The 27374-nt window shown below is 38.9% G+C and overlaps 1 long non-coding RNA gene across 1 annotated transcript; it reads right to left on the bottom strand.

Moving 5' to 3' along the window:
• Positions 1 to 215: 215 nt before the first annotated feature.
• Positions 216 to 27374, bottom strand: LOC132012984 (uncharacterized). Its single transcript, XR_009402833.1, has 3 exons — positions 27315 to 27374; positions 14542 to 14693; positions 216 to 436 (listed from the first exon to the last, which is right to left on the bottom strand). It is a non-coding gene; the product is annotated as an uncharacterized LOC132012984 (long non-coding RNA).

Genomic DNA, 27374 nt, shown 5'->3' with positions numbered 1-27374 from the left:
GAGATCATGACCTGAGCCGAAGGCAGCGGCTTAACCCACTGAGCCACCCAGGCACCCGCTCTTTCTTATGAGTCTTAAACAAACAAACAAACACCTCTTTAATATTCAGCTTTTTTATAACGAAGATGATGGCAGAGACCCCAAATCTAGTCAACAAGAACAACAAAAATGTCCATCGTTGCTTCAGGGCACGAAACTCTTCAACTCTAAACTCTTCAAGTGCAACAAGGAAAGAGAAGAAAAACAAGGGTAGCTGTTCCGATGTAAAATATTAGGAACGTAACATTCACAATTCAGACTCTGAAAAGCAAAAAGCGTGCTTTGAAGAGATCTTGGATCTTGCTGGCCTTCTTAGATTCATCATTTCTCTTTCTCTTCCATGGAGACGAGCCTGTCTGTCCTGGGCTTCCATCTGTCATTAGGAGAACACGACCATCTGGAACCAGAACAAGATCATCAATCCTTGCACATACCCAAGTTCTTTAAAAAAAAAAAAAAAAAAAATTTTTTTTTTTTCATATAACACAACTGAGAAGTCATTGTTAAATTCCTCTGCTGGTTCTATCTGATTTCTGCTGGAGATTCGTTCCACCTCTGAGTGTGGTGAGCAGAGCCATGACATGAGGGCAAAGGTGCTGCCTTTGGGATCTGTATTCCTTTCCTGTTGCTGCTGGAACAAGTTACCACAAACAGAGAGGCTTGGAAGAGTATGAACTTATTTTCTCATACTTCTGGAGGTCAGAAGTCCAAATGGGTCTTACGGGGCCAAAATCAAGGTCAGGTAGAACCATGTTTCTTTTGGAGGCTCTAGGGGAGAGCCTGTCCCTTGACTTCCAGATGCTAGAGGATGCCTGCATTGTTTGGCTCATGGTCACAACCCTCTGACCTCTGCTTCTATCCTCACTTTTTCCCCAAGAAGACCCCTTGTGCTTATATCGGGCCCATCATGAAATGCAGTATAATCTGCCCATCTCAAGATCCTTAACTTAATCACATCTGAAAAAAAATCCATTTTCCCACATCAGTTCACATATTCCTAGGTTCTAGGGTTTGGGAGGTAGATCTCTTTGTTGAGGGGAGGGGGAGGGCAGGCATCTTTTTGTCTGCTACAGGGTCTGACATAATCAGAGACTTACTTCCTGGAAATCAGAGATCCTGATTTCCAGTTCACTATTAGGTCACGGCATGGGGATTGTTGATACCTGGGTTTGACCTTTGGCTTATTTAACTGTAATTCAAATTCTGGTCTTAGGCTACAGGGTGTTACAAATAGGACCACTGACTTCAAGACATACCTGTCTTGAACATACCTGGGTTCTCATCTCTACCACTTAGGAGCTCTAAGAACCTGGGCAAGTCCCACAGCTCCTCTGAGTTTTGTTTTTCACTTTTTTCTATGGGAATGTTTTAGGGGAAACACACACACACACACACACACACACACACACACACAGACTTGCCCTAAGGGGTCTTCTTCGGCATAACACTAGGAAGAGAATGAGGGAAGCAGGATTGGACCGCAATGAAGTCACAAGAAAGGCTTCAGCCAGTCCCAGAGGGACTCTGTTGCTCGAATGGCCCTTCAGCATTGTCCCTCTGTAGGGCAAATGAGCCAAGCAATGGTACCACCTTGTCAGGGCTGGGGCTAGGGCGAGGTAAAGGAGGCACTCGGCTCCAGGACAAAATTTAGGGGTGCCAAAAAGCTCGGAACCAGGATAAATATTCTATGCACTATTCTTAGAAATCTAAATTAATACAACATCCACAATGAACAAAGTAGGGAACATATTAAGTAAAGGTGGGATCAGTAAGAGCTCTGTGTGGAGCCGTATTAGAGCCTCAGGCCGAAAGAGAAATTGGTTATTACCAACGCTGCCTTAATACTGTGATATTTGATCATGGTGGATTCTTTATATTTTTTATTTTTAAAATAGTGCATGAAAATATTATTTCTCTTGACCATTGAGTTCTGTGGCAAGGCCAGCTCCCCACTTGCTCCAGCCTCCTCTTGCTCCTGCACTGAGTGCGGGCTATGCCTCCCCCAACTCCAGGAAGGAGTACAACCTTTGGCCAAGGAGAATTCCTAAAAAAGGGATTGTGAGCCACCAGCAGCCAACATCCTGGCAGCTGGGAGAAGGAATGCTTTGATCCTGAAGAGAAAGATGATGCCTAGTACAGAATCAAGTGGTGGGCTGCAATGCCGATGTATAAGGAGATTACTTTTTAATGTAGTTTTTCAATCATTGGGATGGAAAAACAGTCATTAAGCACTTAGAGACTTATGTGGCTACTGAAGCTAATTGTTTCAGGAGCGAGTCATGCTAGTGAATATTGTCACAGCCAAGGCTTGCCTGACCTCTTCCTTCTCTTCCCAAGATGCACACATCTGAGTGAAAGGCCCAGGTAGCTTACTTAAACCTGAGGGTACCGTTAATATCACTGTAATCATAAGACTTTGACCTCTGGTTTATTAGTTTGGGTTAGAATTGCTGAGCAGATCAGCCAAAGTGAAACTTCATTCTATCCCATGGCCTGTCTACACCCTTAATTCCAGACAACTTTCTTCTGCTGGGGATCACAATAAAGGGATGGATAGGTAGAAAGCTTTCATTACTACAAGGAAAAAAAACAAAAACAAACAAACAAACAAAATTTTATATATATACATATATATATATATGATCTCAAAGTGCAAGCCCTACCAAATGTAGGATAGTTAATTCCTTTGAGGAATCCAGTATATACACACCGTGTTTTGGAGGCTTGCTAACTTAGCATGGAGGAAAACCACAAATTCTTTATCTTCATTCAAAGATCAGTTATTCTGGAAAGCCTGGGGTGGCTCAGTCATTAAGCATCTGTCTTCAACTCAGGTCATGATCCCAGGATCCTGGAATCAAGTTTCGCATCAGGCTCCCTGCTCAGATGGGAGTCTGCTTCTCCATCTCTCTCTCTCTCTCTCTCTTTGTGTATCTCTTATGAATAAATAAATACAATCTTAAAAAAAAAAAAAGAAATCAGTTATTCTTAAGGGGGAAAGGAGTTTATAAACCTTTGAGAAGATTAGTGATTCTCAGATGGGGAAGAGGCTTACACCTCTTGTGATGTCCTATCACAAGCTCCTGAGGGAGGTATTTAAAGCTGTGGCCCTTTCTCAGCTTCCCACTGGAGAAGCGTTCTAACACTCAACATGTCTCCTCTGAAGGATTCATGATTATTGCAGTGATACCTGTTACTAATAGGAGGATAACATTTATATCCAGTATGGTGGGATAAAAAACATTGTTACAAATTTTGACCCAAGTGTTCATGAAACAAAACAGTGGCAAGACTTTGCACAACTAACTGCTGTGCCTGCTGTCATTTGCCTCATGAAAAATAAAATGGCAACTTTAGCTCTTTTTTTAAAAGATTTTATTTATTTATTTATTTGAGAGAGAGAGAGAGAGAGAGTGAGAGCATGAAAGGGGGGGGGGGATCAGAGGGAGAAGTAGACTCTCCACTGAGCAGGGAGCCTGATGTGGGGTCTCGATCCTGGGACTCCAAGATCATCACCTGAGAGGAAGGCAATTGCTTAACCAACTGAGCCATCCAGGCACCCTTTTTTTTTTTTTTTTTTAATACTGAAGAACAGTTGACACACAATGTTATATTAGCTTCAGATCTCCAGCACAGTGGTTGGACAAGTCTATACCGTGCTCACGACAAGTGTAGCTCCCATCTGTCGCCGTACCGCACTGTTAGAATGCCGTTGACAATACTCCCAATACTGTGACTTTTATCCCCACGACTTTTTCGTTCTGTAACTGGAAGCCTGTGCCTCCTGCTCCTCCTCACGCATTTTGCCCTCCTCTCTGGCAACTTTTTCATGAACTAAATTTCAACAAAAGCTATTTATTGAACGGTATTTTAAAAAGTACATCATTTGCAGAACCATCTCTTTTCAGGAGTACTGGAGAATTTTAACTTTTGTATCTCAGTTGAAGGAAAAAGAAGGCACTTTATTATATTGCAGTAAGCCCTCTCCACACTTGGAAATAAACATGGTTGACAGTCCCTTTTGCTTCTTGGATTGATACTAGTTCTCTTTCTTTTTCCCCCCTCCTCCCCCTCCTCCTCTTTCTCCTCCTCCTCCTCTTCCTTCTTATAAAACAACTTCACCATCTTTACTAATGCAAACCTCACATTGATTCTTATGAAAGAAGCAACAGAATTTCTGGACACTGTGTACTCTTCAGATAATGCACCTCTACAATGAATCAGTTTCTTTTTCTCATTTTGCAGCTCATTTAGCAAAGTGTACATCCTAAAATGGTTTGTGTAAATGCTTTTTCATCTGTGAGCTTATTGTATTTCCTTTGGAAATTCTTCTTTGTGATTTTAACATCCTCTGGGGTAAGGTGCTCATGTTTTATATTTAGTTTTGTTTGTATTTTTCTCTGGTTGCCTTTTAAATCCAACAGTCACTTCTCTTTCCTCGTGATAATCATTTCTTTTATGATCTGAAGGCACTTTGTTTTTCTTCACTGTAATCCTAGCTGATTGTACAATATCTTCATTGTTGCTCAGCCCATAAGGCTTGAAGTTTCGGCCGCAGCGTCCAAACCATGATGAGCTTCAGTTATGGCCACTGACAGGAGCCCCAGCTTTCGGCTGGTCTTTGGAACAGCCTTATTTACTGCCCTTAATATAATGCTGTTGGACGGTTGTTCTCCTAGGGGATCTGATGGAGGTTACACTTTAGAATCACATAAAATGAACGAATTGAAGAGTCTGCATGACAGATCTCTTTTTGTGAGTATTTTCCACAACCATCCCCTCCCATTTTAAGCTAAAATGTGTAATTGAATGCCCACTCACATTTCATGGTTTTTTTTTTCTTTTTTTAAAGACAACTCCCGTCCTTCCAAAAAAAGCACCTCCTCCTATACAAGGGGAAGAAAAATACCAGTATTTTCAGAAACCTAGAAAGAACTTTGAACACAAGAATATAAAAGTAAAGTTGCAGATAAGTTAATTCTGCAAGTTTGAAATTGAGGTAGATGACAAAATAAATCACAATAACATGGATTAATTGTTGACCTTTAAGAAGGAAAATAAAAGAATATTCTTAAATTTAATGAACTCTACATGTTTTAATTATTGTAATGTTATGCTGTAAAAGTGGCTTTCCACTGGACATTCTTAAATCAACTTTAAAAATTACAAAAACTTCTGATTGCCATAAGAGTTCTTGTACTTTATATGTATGTCATGAAAAAAATATTAGATATTAGATATGCATAGGCTTCTTTTTGCATTTGCCATGATTGGGAAGTTTTTAAAGTATCATGGAATACATCAAGTATTATTTTATTTATTTTATTTCTGCTACAAATGGTAAACTGATTCAATTGTTTTCTATAGTTTTCTTCATTGAAAATGGTCACCTATCAGTTGTTGGTAATCTTTTTTTTTTTTTAATACACATAGAACTTTTTTTTTTAAAGATTTTTATTTATTTAACACACAGAGAGAGATCACAAGTAGGCAGAGAGGCAGGCGGAGAGAGAGGGGCAAGCAGGCTCCCTCCTGAGCAGACAGCCCGGTGTGGGGCTCGATCCCAGGACCCCGAGACCATGACCTGAACTGAAGGCAGAGGCTTTAACCCTCTGAGCCACCCAGGTGCCCCACTCATTGGTAATCTTGATTTGAATGTTACTGCTCAGAAATATGCCCAAATGCTTTGTCACATTTTTAGGGAATGAAGTTCTTTCTTTGGGGACTATGCATTACATGTAAATTTGTGATAGAGTCTTATTTGTGACTTGAGAGTATAATAAAAATATGAGATTTACACAGAAGTATTGTTTCAGTATGACATCAGAGTTCACTGTACATTATTATTTAATAATATTAAAGAAACAAAGATAGGAATTAGAAGATAGTCTTCTAGCATGTTTTTTCCTTTCACAAAAATAACATGTGAGCCTCTGAGAAAGGACCTTTCATTAATACTGATTGAAGACATTATTGACTTGGAGGGTGACTGTGGGAGTCCAGGGTATTGAAGTTTATGCTTTTTAGACCCTTCAAGTGTTGCTCTTCTGTGTACGCTCTAACTGTGCTTACAGACCCAGATTTGCTCATGTAGGCAGTCAGTTTGTCCTCACGCTGTTCTGATGGCCATTTGATTGACTTGGCAGTGCGTGACATGGTGCACAACCCAGACCACCCAACCCTTCCTCAACTCTAGCAATTACAGTCCTGCAAAGAGGGAATGTGGCTGATACTTCTGGAAACCCCTAAGTTGAAAGAATGCAGACCAATTCAGAAAGAGTTTTACCACTGAGCTTCTGGAACCAGCCTAGGTAGTTAGATGTACCTTCTTTTATTCTAAGTAGAGCCAACTGACTATTGTTATTTTTAATTTCCATTCTGAAAAATGAGGTTGAAATGTTTACTGGTTAAAGTTATTTTAAGGAGTAAGGGAAGGGGAATGGTTCTCTACTATTTATAAAGTACCTACTACCAACAAGGCATTGTATTTAGTGTTTGAAAGGCTTATGTTTGTAGGTCACAGTTTATGTGCTGTCCACCATGATAAAAGCTCAACTTTAGAGGGCCTCCAGTGAAAAGCTGTTCACTGAAATTTTGTTACAGTTCTACTGCTAAGCGTATAGACATAGAGAGCTTCATTCATGAGGCTTACTCTGTGTATCTGGAGAGTAGCATTCTAATGAAAAAAAAAAAAAAAAAAAAAAAGCCTGGGAAGTTTTATTCATATCTCTTCAGCTATGCTAAATTTTGCTATTGCTATAGCTAGGACTTATGAAAATTCAGGTTTTGTTAGCCTCTGGAAAATTTTGGAGTTAGCAGAAGAGAACAAAGAAAAAAAAAAACCTTATTTTGAACTCACTAGTAAAATGCAGGGTTAGCACAATAAAATAGGTACCAATAAAATTTTATCTGGCATTTTGGTTGATCACCTTGTAGAATGAAATGAACTATAAATTCCAAATGGGACACATTTACCTATTAGTAGTCAGGAAAACCCTAATAAAAATCATGACAGTTTGATTTAAAATAATTTCAGTGAGAGGGATTTTCTAATCTGGGTAGCACTACTCTTTCAGAATTTGCCTTGGCTATTTGAGTTGGATACGCAACCAGGAAGTAAGAAAAAATAACTACTCTACGTGGTTGTCATAAAGTCCATGGATTCTATACCGATGTAAAAGATGTGAATGTTGTAGGCAGGGGGATGGCCAAGAAGGTTCAGAAGAGCTAAAACAATCATGGCAGGAGGAAATGACAGAGACTGAGAAGGAAAATACCAATAAAAAACAGATAAGGTTTGTAAACATGTGGAATTCAGGGCTATTTGTGTGATGTTAAGCCTTTACACCCCAAAGGCCCTTACAGACATTACTGGGTTACATCAGAGTTGATGGATACCTGGAGATCTTATGCCTAAAGTTGTATTATTAATTTCTAACCATTGTACAAACTAGAAAATTCTACAGAAAGTGTTTACATTAAGAAAAAGATGGGGTTGAACTAAAAAAAAAAAAAAAAAAGTAGACATTCGGCTAAGTGATCAATCACTTATATAAAACATTTCATCATTCTCCAAAGGTATAGATAAATGGAATAATTTCCTTTTTTTTTTTTAAATATGGAATGCTTTGTGAATTTCCATGTCATCCTTCCACAGGTCCATGCTAATGTTCTCTGTGACGTTATATTTCTTACTCACCTTTTCTTTATCCTCCATCTATCGGCTGCTTTTCAAAATAGGCAAAAAAATCATTTTCATCAAATGCTAACATTTATTGTGGGACATAATCCCTCAAATTCATAGCCAATGGTGATCATTTTATTCATAGCAAAGACATGTACCTTGTATTTTCTATTTTCATTTGCCTTGCTTTCATTGGTTTATTTGTTTATTCATTCATGCATTTGTGACTTCCTAAGTGAGTTCTAAAACACCAGATTGAAAATGTATTCTGAACTACATGTCTAAACAATGTCAAATACATGTAATGGTTTGGAAAAGACGTACTTCAACTATGCCTTGTAATTCCTTCCCTGTAAACTCAGACTGACTGGGATTTAAAAAAAAAAAAAAAATCCACTGGTGTGCCCTGCCTTGTTAAGCTGAATATTCACATAGACCTGAGTATGATCCCACGGTTATTGGTTAGAGTCTATATAAGTGGGATGCACCATGAAACCCAAGCTGAAAGACTCTTTTGGCTGTTTATACATAGATAAAGTGTTATCTACTCTTAAGATTGCTCTGCTCAAATGTAATGATTTCATCAGATTCTCTTCCATTAAGACAAGATGAATGAGTAAGCTCTAACACCTTGCCAAAATATTTGTCATTGTGTTTTCTTCAAGTACAAATCTAAGAAATTACCCACTTTATTTTTAGGAAAAAAAAAAATATCTCTCTTCCCCTCAGCATTTCAGTGTGCATTATCCTGATGTGACTCTTCTTTCCAGTAAAAAGCCAGGTCCCCAGGGCACCTGGGTGGCTCAGTCTTTAAGTGTTCGCCTTCGGCTCAGGTCAAGATCCCAGGGTCTTGGGATTGAGTCCCACATTGGGATCCCTGCACAGCGGGAAGTCTACTTCTCCCTCTCCTGCTCCCCCTGCTTATGTTCCTTCTCTCACTTTGTCTCTCTCTGTCAAATAATAAATAAAATCTTAAAAAAAAAAAAAAGCTGTGTACCCATATTTTTAAATTCAAATATCCAAGATTCACATAAGGTCTTTAGCCAATAATAATAAAGCTTCATTCCACAGCATTTTTAGTTGTCTTTTGGGGAATCTCAAATGCTGAGAGATGTATTAATTAGTTCATAATTAACAATTATTAGTCTGGTCAAGACCTCACCTTTATTTTCCTTCATATTTTTTTTTCTTTCAATCTATTCCTTATCCCTCCCCTGACACCTACCATCTATCTTTCTCTCCCCTACAGGCAGCCATTTTTAATGGGTTCAATACAGGTTATTGTAAATGTCTTCTAAAAATACAACCGGTATGTATCCGTGTCTTAATATACAAAAGTGGTACTGTACTGTACATCGCCTTCTCTCCTGTGCTTTTCATTCACTTAACACTATATTTTTAAAATGATGCTATATGTACTAATTCATTGCTTCTAACCACTGCACGTTATTTCATAGGAGACATCTAACACATTTTAATTATCCATTCTTTCAATGATAGATCTAGGTTGACACCAGCTACTAGCTTCTACAAACTACATCATAGACCCTAGTGTTAAGTCTTAGAGCGATGCATGGTGACTCTCTCTCCAAATACAGCAAATTGATCTAATCAGACTCACCAACACTTGCTATTACTGAATGTTTTAATTTTTACCAACCTGATAAGTATAAACGTTTCTCTGACTGCTAGTGAGGAAGTACTATTGAACTGTATACTTATAAGTCATTTGCAGTTCTCTTCTGTGAATTGTTTTTTGTTTTGTTTTGTTTTGCATCTGTAGCAACCTTGGGTTCAAAATATGGCATGAAAGTTAGAAATCACATGGTTTGGGGAAATGTCCAGCTAGTGAGAACTGTTAATTCTGTATTGAATCACAGTTTCACAACTTAATTGCTCATTGACTTGGAGTATAGCACTATCTCTCCGTGTGTCTCTTTGCATACATTCCAAACACGTGAGCACACGTGTGTGCATAAAATGGGGGAAAATACTTATGTCTTATTGTAAAAACTTATTGTTATTTAATATAGGATTATTTATATAAAGTTCACAGTAAAATACATGAACAGTTGCTTCCTATTCTGTGTGACGTGTATGAGGAACTCAATAAATGGAACCTCATAACATTCATGTCATCATCATCATTGCCAGTGGATGTTTGGGAAGGTTTAGGGACAACCTTACCTGAAGACAAACACAAATCACCTGTCTTAAGTTCTTAAGATCCTCTTCAGTCCTATACATTCACAGAATTCACCCATAAAAATTTGCCTACACCTCCCAGATCAGAGAGATATTTGATGTTTGCTATTTTCTTAAAATCTCTTAAGGTAACTTCTTTGGGTGTTTTCTAAACTGATTTTAAAGTGTCCAAATAAATCCTCTAAAAACTTTAACTGAAGCTATATTCCTTCCCCTCACCCGCTTCTTTCCTCCCTCCCTTCTTCCCTTCCTTCCTTCCAATGGAGACATAGTTTTTATGCAGCATCTTTATAAACTAACACTTTCTACTAGTTATCTCTTACCGTGTGATCAATTACCACAAATTTGGTGGCTGAAAGCAGCGCACATTTATTATCTCGCAATTTCTATGAGTCTGGAGTCTAGGCATGACCTAGTTGGGTCCTTTTCTTTGGTTTTACAAAGCTGCAAGCATGCTGTCAGCTAGGCTCTATTCTTTTTTTTTTAACATGTAGTGTATTATTCGTTTCAGGGATACAGGTCTGTGACACATCAATCTTACACATTCACAGCAGGCACATACCCTCCTCAATGTGGGCTGTATTCTTTTTTTTTTTTTTTTAATTTTATTTATTTACTTGACAGAGACAGAGAGATCACAAGTAGGCAGAGAGGCAGGCAGAGAGAGAGGAGGAAGCAGGCTCCCTGCCTCACAGAGAGCCCGATGTGGGGCTCGATCCCAGGACCCTGAGATCATGACCTGAGCCGAAGGCAGAAGCTTTAACCCACTGAGCCACCCAGGTGCCCCGTGGGCTGTATTCTTATTTGGAAGCTTAAATAGGGAAGAATCTTCTTCCAAGTTTATTCATGTTGTTGGCAGAACTCACTTCCTTGCGGTTGTAGGACTGAAGATCCTGGCTTCTTGTTGAGTGTCAGCTGGATGCTGCCCTCAGTTCCTAGCAGCCACCCCCATTTCCTAGAGGCCACGTGAAGCTCCTTGACATACAGGCTTTCCCGTGGCTTCCATCTTGGAACCAGCAAGGACAACCTCCAGAACCAGCAATACAACCTGCTTGCCAGCCAGGTTTATATAAGGTAACATAATCTCAAGAGTAATACCTCCTTACCTCTGCCATATTCTTTGGTTCAAAGAAGGTCAAAGGTCCTGGCCACATGCAAGGGGAGAGAATTACAGAAAGACGTGAATTTCAGGAGACAGGAAGCATGGAGTGTCCCCTAGATGGTGTTAGCCACATACCTCCAACACCCCCACATGTAAATAGGCATATAAAGGCAAAGACAGGGAACTCTGTTAACAGTGTTGCGTTCTGTCCTACTTACTTAGAAATCTTAAAACTTTGTAAATTAATTTTTGTAATTATAATTTTTAAATTGTAATTGTAAATTTTATAAACTTTGTAACTATTTAATTCTTTACAATTTTTGTACCTCTCTTATTTGGCTCCTTCATTTGACAGAGCTCAGGTCACAGGGAATCAGAATTTAAATGACAACTATAATATAATGTTACAAATGTTATCAGAGAGAAAGCCAAGGTGATGGGTAGGCACATGGGAAGGATACCCAACCTTTCTGGAGAGGAAAGGAAAGATTTCTCAGAGGAAGTGACTACAACGTTTTAAACTAGAAATCTTGAATACTAGTAAAATAGCAGACTAATAAAGTTCATACCAAGAACCAACATTTTTTATGACCTAAGCAGTAAGAAAAATTGCCTTTATTTTCACCTGTCTACTTAACATTACAGCTTAAACCTCAATAAACACACAGTAAAGTTTTAGTGATACATTATTAAAAATGGGACTTTAAACAAACTCATAAAAGATTATATTATAATGTCCTTGAATAAAATTATTATTAGGTATCTAAACTTAGGCAAAAGTCTTCTCCATGGCTCAGTTACCTCCTCTATAAAATGAATTCAAATTGGTAAATTCTAAGATACTTCACAAGTTCTAAATGCCATGATTCTATGAGTTTATTGGATTGAGAATGGCTTTATATGAACAGGAATGATGGTGGTGGCATGCACTTCCACTGAAATCCAAACCTGTGTCTCTCAGCCTGTCCAAGGAAGACCTCCGCCAGCAAAGACTTTGTGGGAATTATCAAAAGGCTCCCCATCCCTGGTGGATACATTACAGAAAGACATTCCTTCTTCAAGACCCAGAATTTTTCAAGAGCAATGAGAGATGGATTTCAGGCCCTTAAATGCCACAATAACAAAAAAGTCTATGATGGTACTGAGTCCACTGTTATTTTCTCATCGAGGTAGGACCATTCAAGGCTCCAGCTTCACAAGAAATCAGAAATATTCTGAAAAAAATTACTACCAACCTTAGATACACATGAATTCCTGAACACTCCAGTTTTAGAAAATGAGGTGCTCTTGGATTTATTTTTAACATTATTTACCTGGGCACCTAACATCTTTGGAGGCAGAATTTTCTGTTTGTTCAAAATAATTTGATTTCATTCCCCACCCCCCCAAGTCAGTCTGTTTTTCAAGCTCTGGTATAATTGTACTTAAGACATTTGGGAGAATGGCAAAATTAGGAGATTTATAAGGTGAAGGCTACCATCTTTCAAGGTGATTTTCCCATTTGCCCCTTCTGAGTGATAGCTCCTGTCACAGCCTCTCCCTCTGCCCCAGAGCCATCGGTCCACATCATCAGGCCCCTTCCAGGGAGCAGACACCCCTAGTTGGCTCCTCCCAGGGACTTGCTACCCACTGCACACTGTGATTCATCTCCCTGGGGGAGTCTGAGTCACTGGTTGCCTGGTAGCTATTCAGGAACCATTAGGCCCATTTAATTCCCACTGGTCCCAAAGGCCCAACCCAGCAGGCATTTCTTCTTCCAACAAGGGATCATTTAGGTTCCCAAATGCCCTAGAAACTAAATGCCTTCTTTGCTGCCTCAGCAGCTGGCAGATGGGTGGACTATATTTTTTGTTCAGTTTTGGCACCAACCTGGATAGTCAAAGGCTGAGCAGCTCCTGGAGAGAACCAAGCTCAGGCTGGAAGTCCTCCAGGATATGACACCTACCTCACCATAGAACCGAGCCCAAAGAGGGTCTAAATTGAAAATATGAGGAATACTATACATATTGAGTAATGTTTTATAGATATAGGGGATAAGAAACCATTTCTTTGAAATAGCAATTTACTGAGTTTTAGCTCAGAGAAATGGTCAACTTAACTATCATTATTATCAATACCATAATAACTAATATTTATACCTAGTAATCATTTACTATGTGTAGACTTTAGGCTAAGCACTTTCCTGAATCACCTAATGAAATCCTCACAGTGCACAGAGCTCTACCTGCTATTATTTTATTTCAAGGGCAATCTCCTTTGATTCACAAATAATTTTACAATAACTCATAAGTAAAAAGTTTAAATGACTCCCTAGAAAGTGTTTAAAAATGAGATAGATGGATATGTACTGACACAGAAAGATGTTCAAGGGATATTTTAAATTGGAAAACAAAATGAAACAAAACCTGAAAGTTATTGCAAAAGTTTCTTTTGTGCAATTTTGAACTTTCTGCAAAAATGATTGAATTTGTTTTGTAAGGAGAAAATGTGTATCTATGTTACTATACAAAAAATATTTACTTACAAGGAATTATGAATTAAACTGTTAATATAGTTAATTCTAAAGAATGGGGTGGTGAGGATGCCTGGGTGGCTCAGCCCGTTGAGCGTCTGCCTTCAGCTAAGGTCATGAACCTAGGTTCCTGGGATCAAATCCCACATGGGGTCCCCTGCTTCTTTCTCTGCCCCTTCCCCCTGCTTGTGATCTCTCTCTCTCATAAATAAATAAATATCTTAAAGAAGAAAAAAGAACGGTGTGGGAACAAGGAGGAAGGAGATGGACTCTCGTTTTACTTAAGATTTTGTAATTGTACTTTAACTACAAACACTACATTGATTTTTGTAATGGAGAACTTTTTAAAGGGAAAAGTAAATAAATAAATGAGGCCATAGTTTCGTTGGGTTCTATATATTTCCTTGATATTACTCAAATGAGCATTTCATCAGTTTTAAAACATCGATATAATAACAAGCCTGGAAACATTCACAATTCACTAAAATTAAGTAAACCTAAAGAAAGTAATGAAGTCCGCATCTGTACTTTTATTGGACTAGATAAACTGATCCAAGTAGATTGTGCTAGCAGTTATTTAATTCCTTATAATAACTAAATAATGATGATAATAATTATGACCAACATTTAGATTTTTTAAATTTACAGATTAAGACTATAATTTTCATTTGACCCTTAGAGTGGTCTTATGGAGCTATTTTATCCTAAGAATAATAGCAGCAATCAGATACTGACACTGACATTCCCTTGTGCCAGGAACAGTACAAAGTACTCGACATACACTATCTCATTTAATATTTAAAACCACCTTATGGATTAGGCATGCATTAGGTTCAGCAGCAAGTAACAGAAAATAAATATCTCAAACAAAATAGAAATTACTTTTTTTTTTCTTCTCTAGGAGCCTGGGTAAATGATCTAGGGTGTTGGCAGTGATTTTGTAATCTTAAGTGATCCAGGTTCCTATTCTTGCACCGCTATGCCCCACACTTTGCTTACCTCTCATTTTTCAAAACCGGTGATTCAGCTCCATCCACTGTGTCTAAATCCCAGCCCGCAGAAGGGGAGAAAATGGGAAGCCAAAAGTCAATCTCCTTCTTCTTTTTATGGAAACTTCCTGGAAGCTGCAGACACCACATCCATTTTCACCCCTTTGGGGAGAAATTAATCACATAAACACATCTAACTGCAAGGGAGTTTGGGACTGTGGACTTAACTTTGGGCATCCTAGTGTCTAGCTAACTTTTGGGGAGTCTTCGCTGATAAAGAAAGGAAGAATGGCTATTGGGATAAAACTCACAGTCTCCATCATGGTGTGTTGTCATTCTAGTTCTACAAGTATGGAAACTGAGATGAAGAGGAGTTAACAAATATGCCCAACGTCGCACAGCTCATAAGCAGTATCACCAAGTTGTCTTGGCTGATGGCCACGCTCTTTTTACTGTGGCAGAGTCCCTTGGACACTCAGTTCATCTCCTTCTCGGGATAGTAAAGCAAACTTTACTTTGTTTGCTACAGTAGCTATTTTGTTTATCATGAATAAACAGACACTTTAGACATATTTACTTTCGGTTGATACATAGTTTAAAAGTAGGGTTCCTATGATGAATTATAACATTCCATCTAATAGCTGTAAAACTAACATTCAGTCACTTTTTGAAATAAAGAATATAATCTCTATATTCATATATATATATATGTGTGTGTGTATATATATGTATATATATTCTATGTAATGTAATATGTATTATAAGGACTAATAAGGAAATCCCTGGATAAAGATAAATGATTTCCCTTATATCTGTCAGGAAGACTGGCTTGTTCACTTACTATTAGAAACTATGACACACAGGGTGCTGGCTGGCTCAGTTGGTAGAGCCTGTGACTCTTGATCTCAGAGTCATGAGTTCATGTTGGACATGGAGCCTACTTAAAAACAAAACAAAACAAAAGCTATGACACATGTAAGACTGCATTAAATCAGATAAAATGATGGACTGACAGCAGTCTGAAGATGATTGCAACAACAAGGTAGTGCAGCTACCTAGTCAAATGTTATACATCTATGTGTCTTAGGCTGTAACGGAAGTAAAGATTTGTGTTCAGCTACAACTGCACTGCTAGGCATTTGAAATGTGACTAGTCCAAATTGAGGAGTGCTAGAAATGTAAAATAAGATTTCACAGATATTCAAAGATTTAGTGCAAAAATAAGAATGCAAAATAGCAATAATTTCATATTGAAAAAATAATTTTATATTGACTACATGTTGAAGTGATATTTTAGATATAATGGATTTAAAAATATATCATTAAATTTAACTTCACCTGTTTCTCTTTACTTTTTAAAATATGGCTACTAGGAAATTTCCCTGCTCACATTTGAGACTCATGTTATTATCATTTTTTTAAAATCCTGATGGTCTATATACACAGCAGTAAAGATGAAGTCAAGGACAAAGGTCTCTACCATTGTCCAAGAGGAAATAAAGTCTTGCTCTGGAGTATATTGAACTTCCCAGGCACTAGAGAGGTGCTCTCTGTTTCTGAACAGCAATATTTCAACAGGAATTCTAGACTGAGTTAACATCTTCTAGAAAACTATCCCGTAACTAGCCCATTTCCTTTAAAAAGACTCTATCTCCGGAAGGAGAAATAGAGAAAGAGAAAAAAAAAAAGAGAGAAAGAGAAGAAGATAGAGGTAGAGAGAGATAAAGATATGGAGGTTGGGTTGGGTTGGGCGGAAGGGAGAACCATCTGATGACTAATCTGGCTCCCTAGATCTTCCAGCGTAAGAAAGGGGTGTCTAGAATAGGAGATAAATGCACTTCTGATGCATAAAAGGAATTTGCTCCGGTGGAAGTAAATGCACTGATGTTGAACCAGTTATGATGCTTTTAAGTACAAATAATAGAAAAATAGATCGGAGCAATAAGGAAACACGTTGTCTTAACACGAAGGCCAGAGATAAGGCAGACTCTGGGTGATAAGGCTACTGCTCCATTTCTCCAGATCTGCCTTCTCGGCATACTCACTTTATCTTCAAATTATGTGGAATAACATAATAAATTAGAGGCTGCATTTCTTCTTCTTATTCCATCTAATTCTTGCCACATTCCTCATCATTAAAAGTCCCCAAAATAGAACTATATAAATCTTTTCACAGGTTTTTGTTGGCGTTTATTTACTTACTTGCTTCCTTATTTATTTGGAACCTGCCGTATGCCATGGAGGCACGACTCGAGCTCTAATGGAGCTTGCTGTTTCTTTCTTTTTAGGTAAATTAGACACTTGCAAACAAATCATATCCTCAATGTTGTCAAAACAGTCGGGTTCTTCCGTATGCTTAAAGCTACCCATGACCTAAACACACCTCTAGAAGTTCACGTCTTTGAGAACCAGTAGCCAAATTGAGTGGAAGAGCCAGATTGGTCAGTCCAAATTATTCCTGACAGGAAACTTGTATCAACAGGTTTTTCTGTTCTTCAGTGATGTAGATCTCTCAATGACTAATTCTTGTGGAATTACAGGGTGATTCCTGCCAGATGTCTTTATCAAAGAGGAGAGTGAGGCTTTAATGCTCCATCAACTTTCTTGTCTCTTTCTACCCAGGAAAAAACTTAGAGGTGTGCGGCTCTCCAGGGCACACCTCTAGGATAAAGGCCAGGTGGGGCCACTTGATTTTACTGGGATAGCACCATTTCTCAAAACACATCCAATAGCAGGGGGTCCATGCTGAAACAAATCATCTCCCCTTTTGAACTGGTGAAGCATTTTTGTCTGACACTCTTACATGGAGTTTTAGATCCCTTGCCATTTGAAGCAGACCACCCTGGTTCAAATTCCTATTTTTAGCAATTTTGGATGGGACATCTCACATTTGATGATCATGTTTCCTGTGGAAATTCTCTCTCTAATTCTTTGGATGTAGTTTTGGTTTTGTTTTAAAGTTCATTTAAAACCTGGTGGTGGGGAGCGCCTGGGTGGCTCAGTGGGTTAAGCCTCTGCCTTCGGCTCGGGTCATGATCTCAGGGTCCTGGGATCGAGCCCCACATTGAGCTCTCTGCTCAGCAGGGAGCCTGCTTCCTCCTCTCTCTCTGCCTGCCTCTCTGCCTACTTGTGATCTCTCTCTGTGTGTCAAATAAATAAATAAAATCTTTAAAAAAACAAACAACAAACAACAACAACAGCAAAAAAAACCTGGAGGTGGGGGGAGCCCTTGAAAACCAAAGCCCAAAGAATGAATGACTCTCTGACCTTCCCAGCTCATGCTCTTTACCAAAAGCATTTGGGAGCCACAGTGGCCCATGACCTTGATCCCCTCTCCTAGACATCCAAGGATCCATGAATTCCCCAGTCATTGAACAATAAATCTTATACCTTCACCAGGAAATTCAGTTGGCAGGAGGTTTCTAAAAATTTTGGGAGGAAACAAAAACCAAGCCCGACCTCCGTTTTCCAGTTTTTCAACATCAGGCACTGGAATGTGAGGGTTAAGCTGCCACTAATTTTCTGTTTTAACCCCCAACAAGAAAACACGGGAATGCTGTGCCACCCAGAAGTCAGCCAGTAAATATTTCTTGAAAGAATAAATGAATGAATAAGTTCCCACTTTCTCATTCTGGAGATTGCTATGAAGTTCTATCTTCAAAGACTGTTTACTTCAGGCCAGTGTTAGACAGAAAAACCAGTCACTGTGATACAAGGGTGTTAACAAGTTTTCAGATGCAGGATTTTTCCTCAAGCCCTGATTAAGTTTCATAACCATTTCTCCATAGCAGATGATTTTATCCCAAGACAAGGAGAAAACAAAATGTCTTTAGTGCTCCTCAATTTTACCACTACCTTGGCCAGGAAATGAGAAAGTAGAAGGTAGTAGGGATGACTGGGTCACTCTTCAGTTCCAGAAGAAAGGTATTTCTTGTGATTTAGAACAGTTCTTTGGGCTCTACACAGATGAGTGAAATATGGGGTCATTCTTCTCAGCATTCTAAGTTGAATTGGCCATTGAAGCTGCTCAACCTTGAACGAAATACTTGAAGACTTCTTGCGCTCAATTGAGTGCGGTTGTGTTATAGGAAAGTTGACTCAGCTTTGAACTCTTCATCAATCATGGAAGTTCTCTCTTTGTGGTAGGCCACGAGACCACCGGGCTCCATTTCCCGGCACTCTAGGCCCTTTGCCTGGACAGAAGGATCTTACCTCGTGATAAAGATAACTGTCCCCATTGATGTTTAATGTTTTTAGTGGTAAATTTATAACACACATGCACACACACACACAATGTTTACAGGAGTGAATTCATAACACACACACATATATGTTGGTTAATACATAAAGACTAATAACTTTCTCTTTTATTACTTATAACAGTCCACAATTATTAATAATTTTTCCACAAGACTCTTGATCCTGAGGTGGACTCATTATAAATAAAGTGAGGGCCTCACCACAAAAGAGCATCTCTTTTCTTCCAAAGGACTCTCTACCGCACATCCTGCCATTCTATCTCTGTCTCCTTTCCCTGCTCTACAAAGGAGAAATACACAAAGGTTCTTTTTTTTTTTTTTAAAGATTTTATTTACTTATTTAAGAGAGAGACAGTGAGAGAGAGCATGAGCGAGGAGAAGGTCAGAGGGAGAAGCAGACTCTCCATGGAGCTGGGAGCCTGATGTGGGACTCGATCCCAGAACTCCAGGATCATGACCTGAGCTGAAGGCAGTCGTCCAACTAACTGAGCCACCCAGGCGTCCCCACAAAGGCTCTTTTAGGGATACCTGTCAAGGATTAAAATTCACCATCCAGCATTTATTCCTTGGATACAATATGTTCTCACTTGATGATAATACATCTAGAGAAGTTATAGGTTTGACCTTGTCATCTTAGCTTTTTATATGATTGTAAAGAATGCAGAGACTATGAATAGACTAAATAAATCTTCACAGTGCTATCAGAGGCAGATAAGGTTTGAACAGGCAATCTGGGGTATCAAGGAAAACCTTTGCCTATCATGGGCAGGTTTGGCACTAAGACATTATCTTTTGCCTATTGCATATGGGTAGTGAGGAATATAAAAGTGTAACACAACCATGGGAAGCTCTTGGAATAACAACAGGTCCCAACAAACTTTGTTGAATTTTTTAATAACTTGAAATTAAGTGGGCCAAAATTTAATTGTTAAAATATATGTTACCGGAATATTTCACAGTAAGATCTTAGAGTCAGAAGCACTAGGATTCATATACCACCTTTGCCACTTGTTACGCATCAAGTCTCAGAGCCTTCTTCTCAGTTAAAATGGATTTAGTAGACCTATCTTACAGTGTTGCCTTTAAGAAAGACAATGTATGTTAATTATTTAGCACAATTCAAATCCATTTAAATAATAAAGATAGGGGCACCTGGGTGGCTCAGTGGGTTAAGCCGCTGCCTTCGGCTCAGGTCATGATTTCAGGGTCCTGGGATCGAGTCCCGCATCGGGCTCTCTGCTCAGCAGGGAGCCTGCTTCCCTCTCTCTCTCTCTCTCTGCCTGCCTCTCTGCCTACTTGTGACCTCTCTCTGTCAAATAAATAAATAATTTAAAAATAAATAAATAAATAAATAATAAAGATAGTGATGATATTGAGTACAATGACGATGATGATGATGTTTTCTATTTGAGAGACACTTGTCAAGATTTTACCCTTTTCAATGACTCTATTTGTGTTCAAAGAAAACCCCTTAGGTCCCCCAGTTATGACATCTATGATGTCATAGCACTGAGTTCTTTGAATATTAATTTCTTTTGACTTAATTTGATAAGTCCAAATCTACACACAGTCTCAAGGCCCAACTTGGCTCTAGTATTACTGATGACTTTCCCATCTTCATGCATGCTTTGAGCTCTTTTCCATATAAGCACTTTGGAGGTTACATGTTGTCACATTTATTTCCTCAGCACTCTGTCAGCCCTTTGGGTTCCACCTTGAGGACTTGGCTGGTCTGTGCTTTCTTCTTGACGTTGACTGTTTCCAAAGAATCAGCTAAGATGGATTCCTCGCCCAGGATAATTTGATAACACACACACACACACACACAGACACGCGCGCACGTGTGCAAGCACACACCACTTATGGGTCCTCATAATGGTTTTGATGGCTCTGTTTCAGTGGTTCTCAAAGTGTGGTCCCTGACCAGCAGCAGCAGCACCTGGGAACTGGTTGAAATGTAAATTCTCAGGCTCCCCTCCAGACTGACTGAATCAAAAACCGTGGTGGGGCCCAGATATCTGTGTCTTACCCAGCCCTCCCAGTGATACTGATTAGTGTGCTCAAGTTAGAAACCACTGCTCTGTTCCATAGTTTACAATTGCTTTGACCACAACCCATAGCCTACACCCACTTCAAAAGGAGATCAAAGTGGTTGAATCATTTCTGAGGCAGTTTAAGATTAAAAAAAAAAAAAAGATTAAATAATAAAGATAGTGATGATAAGGAGTACAATGATTTTTTTTTTAATCTAAGTCTCTTACAGGATAGATCCTCATCCTCCACATATTCACACATCTAGCACTTAACAGCCGAAGGTTAAGGTTGAAACAGGGAATGGTGATGACAGTTTCAGTAAATGTCTTTCAGGCAACTTACACTAGCTCCCCATAGTTCACTATAACGGAGTAAAATGAGAATAGGGAAAATTTCCCCCAGAAACTAGTAAGCTATTCATCTTAAACTTAAGAGTTTTGAAACATTTCGAATTAACACCAAGTAAAATTTTCAGTAAGTGTGGTTGAATTTGACAGTTACATTCTGAATGGCCGATTTCATGGTTAGCAACTGTTTAAGTGTTTCAGTTGGGATGCTTAGTTACCTTCTCCCCTGTGAGATCTCCTTGACTACTGTCTGCCTTTACCTATCCTTGTAGCTGTGAGTTCTTTAGGTGAAGATTAATCTCATTCTCAGTGGAGGAAATAAAATAGACAGTGAAATGTAAGTAACATCTATTGACTTGAAATAAATATGTTTTAGACCCAAGGTCTCTCTCAAGATGTTCAAAGTCCAAAAATCCCTCTCACAAGGTAATAACTGCACTATAGCTTAAACAAATAGACTCCTGGCAATTACACTGCACATCATTTCATGCTGAATTACCAGCTTCTAAAAGTCAAGCCTTAATTCTTGTGGTCATCTCTTTTCAAAGAATTGTTTTAGCTTCTGAGAACCCTTCTGTGACACTCTCACCTCATTTTACCCCCTGGATTTGAAGTGCTCTTTTGAGTTTGCAAAGGAATCTCTTTTCTGAAATCCTGTTTCTGGCACACGAATGAATTTAGATGAGGGAGAGAAGTGATGAGATGCAAAGGGGAAAAGAGTGTTATCGATCAAGATAAAAATGACACTGTGTTTGTTGTAGGTGGTTTATTATTATACATTATCTCAATACTTAGGGAACAAGTGATTACAGTGCCTTAGAGGGACTTGTCTTCTTATACCTCACAGCTGTGATTCTACAATTGACTTTGAACGAAGGAGAGAGAAACATTTTTAATGTCTGTGGAGAATCAAACAAGGATGTTCTTTAGTAGATCTCTAGGAATAGAGATCCAGGAGGGGGTTTCTGAACAACTAAATTGTCTAGTCATCTGATACTAGCTGGGGTCCGTGTTCATCTTGGAGCTCATTCTCCTTCTCTGTATTATTTCTCTGCTGTTGCATAGCTTAATGGCATAAATCAACAGCACTCATTTGTTACTGTTATGACCTCTCATGGCTTTGGGGGTTGACTTGGTTCGGTGAAGTGGGTGTCTTGTGGCTGCAGGTAGTGATTACAAGAGCTGACCCTCCTCGAGCCCCTCTCTGGACCCTCAGTGTGGTCTCTTCAGCATGACAGCCTCAGGGAATTATGTTTCCAACATGGCAAGTAAGGGGTCCAAAAGTACACAGAGCTTCCATCAGTTTTTTAGTTCTTTACCCTCAAATGTGAGCACACAGCCAAGGATCATCAGTTATCGGAGAAAGGCGTCTAACACAAAAGATGAAGACCATGTCAAACAAAATCAGGGAAAAAAGGAACTCAGAGGAAATAGATACAGTAACATATTATCTAGATTTACCATTTTTCAGGGACCCTTCTAATTGCATAGTACCTACTAATGTCATTTGTACCTTCTAACAACCCTATCCAATGGGTACTCTTATTATGTATATTTTACTAAGAAAATTGATAAGCAGAAGTCAGGTAACTTTCTTAAGGTCGTCCGTCATAATCAATGGCACTACTGGCATTTTAATTGATTGTGGAGTCTAAGCTCCTTACCATTATACTGTATGTTATAAGCCATTCCATGGAGCCGTAGAAGTGTAAATGTCTCTATATAACATAGAGACATTTGTCTCTGTTTCAGAGACAAAAGTGGATATTGCATCCATGAGATAAGAACAAAATCCTTTTTAGAAGAAACATTAAAAAAAAGAGTTCTTGAAATTAAAAAGAATGTAACAGTACAAATAAAAACAAAAGAATGATTTTGAGGAACTCTTTCAGAAACTAAATACAAAGCAAAGAGAAAATAGAACAGAAAAAACAAGAGCATCAGAGGCTTCATAGCCAATGAATAAGAGTTCCACAATCAGAGAAAAGAGAAAGCAGAGAAGACAATATTATCAAAGCAATAGAATAAAAAAGTTTGGAATTGAAGAACACATTTTTCAGATCAAAGAGGCACATGAAGGGTCTAGCACAAGGAAGGAAGAAAAGCCCATATTAAGGCTTATCACCAGGAAGCTTTAAAAGTTTTCCAGAGAGAAAAATCAGCTCTCAGGACAAGATATAGAATTGGGTTCAGATTCACTAAACTTCTCAACAGCAACGCAGGCCATGTTCCAGTTGGAGCACTACGTTCAACATTCTGAGGGAAACTAATTTCCAACCTTGCGTTCTGTACCGTGCCAAACCACAATCTGACCTGAGGACAAAATAGAGTTTCTGATTTGTAGTACTTCAACATACGTACCTCCGACGTCCTCATTCTCAAAAGGCCACTGAACCATGTGTTTTTTTCAAAATGAGAGAGTTGATAAAAAAGAGGAGGGCATGAAACCCAAACTAAAATGGATAGATTACTAATGAGCAGGATGGGGATATTCAGGGTATGGGTAGAGGAACTTTCCAGGACTACCTCTGTGTAGCAGCCGTGAGCGCAAAAAGACAAACGTCCCCAGGAAGACTGTATCCATGAAAAAGCGGTACTAATAGTTCACTGATATGTCTAATTTCACGAAGGGTTTAACAACCGTGTCAGAATATCGAGGGTGTGCGAAGGGTTGGTATGTAGGAAATTAAGGAAACAGAACAGCACAGGGCCATTTGACGTCCACATAAAACAAAAATAAATACAAGAAAAGAAATATAAGTTATAAAACGTGATGTGGTTCAGCTGTGAGTGATAGGCACAGTTATTTAATATACATCTTAAACATGGACTTAACCCCAAAGTATGTTCTGACTATAGTGGGAAGACAGAAAGAGGGGACAGGTATTTGTAGTGTGTGATAGGAGGGGTGCATTAGACTACTTGATTTTCATTTTTCATGCAGGGAAATGAATCAATAATGATATCTCAAATTGCCACGATAGTGAGCAGGTAATTGAAAAATTGGGGTTGGGTACATATCATGAAATATAATAGTGCTTTTGAGAATGGGGCCATGCAGCAGGAGCTGGCTATTTTTATTAAAGGTCCTATGTGCTCTTCTCTGTATTAAAAGCATGCATACATGTATTACTTCGATAAAATTAAAAATTAAATAAAATGAAAGTTTTGTTGAAATATTTGTCAGGATTTCTCCACCAGTATCTGTAATTGTGAATAAAAACCAAGAACTCTGAGCCCCCATCAGGCTCTCTGCTCGGCGGGGGGCCTGCTTCCTCCTCTCTGCCTCCTCTCTGCCTGTGTCTCTGCCTACTTGTGATCTCTGTCTGTCAAATAAATAAATAAATAATCTTTAAAAAAAAAAAAAAAAAAAACCAAGAACTGTTCTCTCACTTGGTGTGATTTCAGGTTTACCTGAAAACATCTTGTTAGAAGAAACCTGATTTCCCTTTATAGAAGGGATCTTTTCCCACTGAGACATTGGAGGCCACTCTATAATTGCTGTTGTTATCAGAAATAGTAACACACTGAACTACCACCAGCCATTAATTTTCAAAGAAGTTCATCAGATAAGTCAGTACCATTTAGGAGTGCCTGAAGGAAACAAAAACTAAAGCATTTAGTCCTTGCAGAGTGAGAGCAATACGATCTTTGCCCCATTCCCCGCCCCAACCCCGAGAAAGTCCTATCTTGAAAGAACAGAGCTGGCCTGGAGGAGGAGAGACCTGCTGGGACAAAGTGGTGGCAGCTGGCACCTGAGAAAGGGTGAACGGATTGAACAAGAGTATCCAGAAGAAGACGTTTTTCTCTTCCCCAGATTTGCAAAACTAATAATGGTTTTAACCACTTAAATCAACACACCTGGACTTAAGTATTTGTAGAAGTGTAAAAGGTATCTTAATTCACTTTGGAAACACTTCTAAATAATGACTTCCATTTGTAAAATTATTTTCTCCTCAAGGACGTTTGTTAACCAGCTCTCTAACGTACTGGGTTCTGGTCTAAACTGAAGACATATGGGGAAAAAGAAGACAACACATCTTTTAAGTACAGTAGGAGAAGGAGGGCTTGTTTTTCCAGCCCAGGGAAAAGTTGGAAGTATTATATTTGAAAACAGATTTAGGCACGATCTCTTGCTATCTGGTACAATCTTCTGAACAAAACAGTAACTTTCCAGTTCATTCAAGCTAAAAGTTCTGGGTTTCTCTCCTTTAGGTAACTTGTCTCACATGAGTGTTCTCGCAGCAACTGCTTTAAACTGGTGTCTGACTTCATGTAACACCTAACCTTTTTCATTCTTATTATTTTTTAAATCGCCAGTCTGCACTCATTTTTTTCTACCTTCTTACGGATGACTTTTACTTTAAGAAACACATCGAGCGTCATCCCCTTCTCCTGGTCCTCCATCTTTCCTCACCACTTCCTTTCATCGGAAGGCTCCTTCCAGGTAACTTTCCTGTGAAGGAGAAATTACCCTTTCACGATTTTGAAACAATTCTATGCGTCTTTAACATTTTTGGAGGGCAAGTTGAGAATATATTTCAAACGTTTTACGTATTCATAGTCAGTAAACTTTAGGTATAAAATCTAAAGAGTTAGTCAAACAAACACGCATGGATGTTTGCCTTATATAACATTTGAATTGAAATTACTTAAATGTTAATTGTGGATTGGCAAAGTAACTACAATAGAATTCCTATACTATGTAGCATTACAAACAGTAAAGTGAAGACTATCTCTCTATATACTTACCTGATTAACTATGTGTCTGAATGTTTTTTAAAGGGCTCAAGGGAATGTTGTTAAGAGTATGGCACCCCGTTTTTGTCTTAAAAAATGTGTGTGTTCCGGGACGCCTGGGTGGCTCAGTTGATTAAGCGGCTGCCTTTGGCTCGGGTCATGATCCCAGCATCCTGGGATCGAGTCCCACATCCCTCGCAGGAAGCCTGCTTCTCCCTCTGCCTCTGCCTGTCATTCTGTCTGCCTATGCTCGCTCTCTCTCCCTCTCTCTCTGACAAATAAATAAATAAAATCTTAAAAAAAAATGTGTGTGTTCCTAATGTCTACTCATATAAATGCCTGAAGAGGTACACACAAATGTTCATAGTGATTATCTTTGGGTGCTGAAGAAATGGCTAGATTTCTTTTCTTTTCTTTCTATTTTTACATTTTAAAGAATTGTCTTGAGTTTGTTTTACCACAAACAGGTATTATTTTTCTTAAAGCTTTCATTTATTTATTTGAGAGAGAGTGTGAGACAGAGAGAACACGAGCAAGGGTAGAGGGAGAAGCAGGCTCCCGCTGAACAGGGACCCAGGTGAGGGACTCAGTCCTAGGACCTGGGATCATGACCTGAGCCCAAGGTAAACACTTACCCGACTGAACCACCCAGGAGGCCTTCGGTATTATTTTTTAATCAGAAAGAAGAAATGGCTTTCATCAAAAAATATATACTCTAACAAATTATTCTTTCATTTAAGTTCTTTACAAATCCTTCCTCCTTCGGCAGCGTTTGTTCCATTCTCTCATATATGCAGATTAACCTATGGGGAAAAGAGCTATGCAACTTTTTGCATCAAAAAATAATAGTCCTGGAAGCAACTCCAAGAAATTGTCCCAATCTTTGAGCAAGATATTAACCAGGTTAAATACTGTTAAAAAAAAAACAGAATTCAACAGAATAAATTTGAAGAACTAACTGGCTTAGTTATGGTTCGTGAATCAGGCAGCATCCCAGCAGCAGGTAGAAGGGCCCTTCCAGGATTTGCACAAAACGGAAGGTTTCTAAAGGCACCAGGGTGGCTCAGTCAGTTGCGCATCTGAGTGTTGGTTTCAGCTCAGGTCTTCATCTCAGGGTCCTGAGATCGAGCCAGGCATCAGCTCCCCGCTCAGTGAAGAGAGTACTTGAGACTCCCTGTCTCTTCCTCTCTGTCTGTCCCTCCCCCTGCTTGTGCTCTCTCTTGTTCTCTCTCTCTCACACACATAAATAAATAAATAAATACACAAATCAATCAATCAATCAATCAATTTAAAAAAAGGAAGGTTTTTAGAGGAAGGAGGGTGGAGTATGAAAGTTATTAGCAGCAGAAGAGGATTGTTTCAGACAAGGTCACCTTCCTGTAGAGGTGAGGAGGGGTTCTTACCATGCAGTTTGCCTTGTCTTTCTTTGGGGGTTGAATAGGGCCCCTGTGCCAGACTCCTTT

The sequence above is a fragment of the Mustela nigripes genome, chromosome 3 (assembly GCF_022355385.1).
Source record: "Mustela nigripes isolate SB6536 chromosome 3, MUSNIG.SB6536, whole genome shotgun sequence".
Classification (NCBI taxonomy): Eukaryota; Metazoa; Chordata; class Mammalia; order Carnivora; family Mustelidae; genus Mustela; species Mustela nigripes.
The sequence above is the reverse complement of the archived record's forward strand: the minus strand, read 5'-3'. Positions and strand labels throughout refer to the sequence as shown.